This window comes from Tyto alba, unplaced genomic scaffold, assembly GCF_018691265.1.
Source record: "Tyto alba isolate M040663 unplaced genomic scaffold, T.alba_DEE_v4.0 Super-Scaffold_18, whole genome shotgun sequence".
Taxonomy (NCBI): domain Eukaryota; kingdom Metazoa; phylum Chordata; class Aves; order Strigiformes; family Tytonidae; genus Tyto; species Tyto alba.
In genome coordinates, this window is record NW_024881280.1 from 24,586,150 (window position 1) to 24,591,149 (window position 5,000).

Sequence of the window (5,000 nt, forward strand, 5' to 3'; positions counted from 1 at the left end):
TAATCTTTGCTATTGGATGTGGTAGCTTGGAAGAAATGAATGCCCTCTGTGGTAAACGTGGTGCTGCTTGCCTTGAATTATCACTTACATACAAGCCTTATGAAGTTTTTGTGGGCTTTTTTTTTTTTCTTTTTCCAGTTAGCTTTCAAAATCTGAATTCCCACATGGTTTCCTGTTTGGTTAGGTAAAGTTGAATAGCCACAAAAAGTAGCAAGATGAGGCCTGATATCTTCAATTTAACAAAAAAACAAATATATCATGGTTGGCAGCAGAGCTTCCTGCCTTTATGCTGACCAGCTTCAAATCTGCCTCGGTGGAGACATGAACACTGAGAGAAAAACGGATATCAGTCCTTTCCTCATTCAGCTCTAGGTTATACTACTGAGATTGTCAGGATGGACCGGACCTTCCTGAAGCAGAAATCTAATGCTAAGTATCCATAGTAAGAAATTACCTTCAGAGGCCTACTCAGCCATCTTTCCCAGTTCCTCCACATCCTTGCCCCAAGTATACCCTTGCAGACAAGAGTCTGATCAGTTCCCAAAAATTTCTGGTGATGGAGATTCTACACCAGTCCCAGGCAATCCATTCAGTTCATTGTTAACCTTTCAGAGGATTTCTTCATGCCTAACTTGACACTCCCTTTCAGCAATCTAAGGCCTTACTCCTTATCACATGCCTGGTGAATACAGTAATAGACAAATGCTTTATTCTCTTCCGTCTTTTACATATTTGAAAGTTGATACCATGTCTTTTCTAGATGAAGCCACCCTATTCCCTTAATTTTTTCTCTTGGTTTATGTTTTGGAAACCTCTGAAAGAAAGACTGAAGGACCTGGAGTATTGTATCTGTTGTGCAAGTACCTGAGAGCTGAGGGACACCCAGCACAGAGGTCAGGCAGATTGACCGCATAGTTTTAGGTAGATGAGTTTTAATCATTTTGACCTAGATTGCCAGTTGTGCTGGGGGTTTCAGTGAGGAGGACACTTGTTAACAAGGGAAGAGATGGTAACTAAACAGTTGACAGATGGTCATGACTTTAGCACACTGTCAAACACATGCTGTATCTGAATTTATGACTTAAGCTACTGAACTTCTTTTTCAGTTCCCATCTGGCCAATATTCACCTGCCCTCCCCTTCTCCTTCCTTCAAGGACAGTGTTGAGAAAGAGAGGGGTTTTATACAGCCGTACCTCCTGCCTCAGTGAGCTGAGCCTTCCCCAGGATGATACAGCTGCTGTTTTCTCATTACAAACCTCCCAGCTTATTATTCAGTGTAAAACTAAGCTAGGAGGTAATGCTTGGTGTACAAGGCATTTATGCAGGGACACGTTATGATTCAGATAGTGTCATATGTTGAAAACTAATCCAGACAGTTCTAAAGCAAATGAGTAAATAATCTGGCACCTAACGACATGTCCATGGCTTGCTGTATCTTTATATTTGAGAGAGACATATTCAGGTCAATAAGCCATGAGAACAAAGAGGAGAAATGGAAATGAGGGGGGAAAAATGCACCTGGAACCCTACTCTTTCAAAAGTGTTTGTTCTTCTCCTTCCCCTATGACAATGTCCTTTAACGAATGGATTTCCAGTACTTCATAAGACAGAGCAAAAGGGTTATTGACAAAGGGTCAATTGCATCCAAGTGAAGAATGAGTTGTTGAGTTGACTGTAAAATATTTTTTCTGTCTGTTGAACGAAACCCATCTTCTGAACACCTGAATAGCAAGCAACCCACTGCACAGACTGGGCAGTTGTAATTTCTGCCAGAAAGACCAAGGCTCAGGTGGTCCCAGTAACATGAGCACCAAGGGTAAAAACTGGTTGCTATCTAAGACATGTCTTAGCAGTCTCCTAACTCACAGTATTTTAAAACAGGACTTGATGCCTAGGGTACAAGGAAAGCCATCCTTCAAAATATTAGCTGATTTGCCTTTCTATGCTCTGGCTGAGTTGGTGCTGGCTACCTGGGACTGCTTCTCCTCCTGTGACCAAGGAGCTGCCACGGCTGCTACGTTCATCTGATGCTGGCAGTGACTAACAGGGAGAGTCCTGGGGGATACCAGCTGTTTACAGGCACTCAGCAGGGAATGCGGAGAATTCAGAGCAGTCACTAACATTGCCTCATCCTGTGTGAAAGTCCTTACGTGTCTCTCTGTCCTTCCTAGCCTGCCTATGTATGTATGTATATATGTATGTATGTATGTATGTATGTATGTATGTATGTATGTATGTATCTATCTATCTATCTATCTATCTATCTATCTATCTATCTATCTATCTCCCCCATTCTTGGAGTCATATAAACATCTAAACATCTTTTGGGGAGAAGAGGAGAAAGACCAAGCATCCAGTGTGGTTCCGAGGAGCTGGGATAGTGCATTGTTTATGATGCTGTGGGCTGTTCTAGCTGGCCCGTTCAACAAAGCACCAGGCCTGCTAGAAACAAGTCACAATTTATGGTGTGCGCTGCTGTGTTAGGAAAGCTGTCACAAAAATCAACATTTGACTCATTTGCTGCTTGCTGGTGGTGTTGGGAAACAAACTTTTGCAGTCAAGTAAAGTTCAGTATGTCAGAACATGCCAGCAGGAAGAGAAAATGTTGATGGTAGATGGGAAGGGAGTGCAGCAGGAGGGAAAACACTTTAGGGCCTGAGCTCAGGCCAGGGTTGTTGTCTCTGCTGTGGTGGACTCACTCCTCCATCCCACTGGCCTTGCAGGTGTCCCCAAGCTCCGTCCCCAGAATGGTCCAGAGATTCTCCCCCTAACAAACCTGAGACCCTTCCCTCCTAGTGCCTATGGCTGCCCCTTCATCAAACCCTGCCCACAATATTTGCTCAGCACCAGAGCAATGACTGAATGCCGTGGCAAAAAAAAAAAAAAAACAACCTGTAGAAAAAAGGCTCAGTCAATGAAAAGAAAATAAAAGGAAGGACAAGAGAAGGGGGAAGTACTACAGGCATTTCTTCCTGCAAAGCTCTGGCTATCCTCTGCAGGTGTCTGGGTGCTCTCAAAATCCCATCATCCCCCACAGGCTTCAGTATCAGATGTTATACCCTGACAACAAGGTGTCATCGTGGGACATGATGGGACTCTTCTCCTTGCTTTCAAGATACTTTGGCTAGCAGGAAAAATGTACAATAAAACATCTCTTTTTGTTTCAGCTGACTGTCTGGAAGTTCCTGAGCCATAAAGCTCAAGCCAACTGAGCAGTCCCATCACCCCCAGGTGAATACTACAGCGAGGAAAGGTATTAGACCAAGGTTCGTTTTGTTCTGCATCATTTCCAGACAAGGCACTGCAGCAGCAGAGCTCTTAAAGAGTAGAGAATTAAAATAATAAATGTAAATGGTGTTCATTGCAGGAGAGGATTAAAACCTAGAGTAACAGGCATGAATATGTGAAGGTGGTCATCTGAAGCAATCTGCTGTCAGCAGGAGCAGCTACTGCTCCAGAAGTTGTATGTTGCCCTTTTTCAAAAGGGTAGCATCTTTCTCCCCACCCTTTGCCACTTACTTCATCTGCCATGCTCTGTTTCTGTCGAGCATTGTGTCACATTTATATTGGGCACATCAAGGTGCAAGAGCCCCGGTCTTGCCTTCTGCTTGTGAAGTATCATGCACACCTAGAGAATCCTATAAATAATAAATAACAATAACACATGCACATATTCATAACCAAGTCACTGTTTACATAGTGAATATTCAGCACCCACCAGATGGTTTTTCTTTCACTGCCTCCAAAATGGAAATGACCAGTTACTAAAGATAAAATATTCCTTCCCTTTTACTGCTTCCCTAGGGCTCCTACTTGTTGTTCTCCTGCAGAACTGCTGCTCCCTAGAGAAGTGAGCCTTTCAGCCTTGGAAACAGTGGAATCAGAAATATGAAATGTTTCAGCAGGAGCTGCAGATAAATGAACACGGTGTTAAATCAATTCCAGAAAATAGACTTGGATTAATCCTCCTGCCTGCTGCAGCAGTGCTCTGGGAGAAGTGATCTCTCTCCCTGCCATCACACGGCTGCTGCCCCTGCCATCAAGATGCTCCTCCAGTGGGTCTGTAAGAGTAGTTCCTAAATTACTTTGGCTCTGCAAAAATGTCAGCTATCAACTAGTGCACTAGATGCACTTCACATGACCACCACCCCAGCCACACGGCAACTGGCAACGATTTTAACTGACTACTTGTTTGCTACATGGAGGGCCAGGTTCTGCCTGCTTCATTTTCACCACCACCAGTGGGTGCAGTTTCCATTTATGATTCATTACATAAAATGCACTAACAGCACTAGGAGAAGAGACCAGGCCACTCAATGCCAAGTCAAACACCAACTTGCTTCCTGTCCTTCTCTGTCCCCATGTGCCATACACATGGTTGGCCAGATCCATTGAAGGAGCTGGTCCCATCCCATCAGGTAACTTGGTATGAAAGATGCTGGGCTCAAACTCTGGCAGATTTAGGAGGTGCTAGAGCCCAGGCACTTCACTTTCTGAGCACACATTTAAGCCCCAGATTTGGTGCTGAAGAAGGGCCATTATCTCTGCCAGTTGGGTGCCCACACGGAGGGGATTCCCACACTGATCCCTGAGTGGGTTGAGGCACTTTCTGTGCAGCCCTGAGCTAGATGTCTGTTCAGCCCCATTACCAGCCAGGGCATCCTGAAACAGAAGAAATTCAAAGCCAAGTTCAAGAAGAGAATGAAAGGCTGAACCAGGTCCTCTTCTGAGGAGGCTGGAGGCAACGCCACATTCCCCTGTTTCCATGTGGCCTGGACCCACAGGGAACACTCTTTGTGCTGGGGGGCTGGAGATATCCCTACAGATGTTGGGAGAAAACACCAGGTTCCTGAGGCCAATACCCCTTCTGGGCTCGGCAGGGCTGAAGGGTAAACCTTGGTCCAGTAATATGTCCCTAAATGAGCCAAGGAAAAATAATTGAGATGCTACTTTCTTTTCTCAGTTGAAGGCAAAGAAAGCTATGGTTTGATCATGGGTA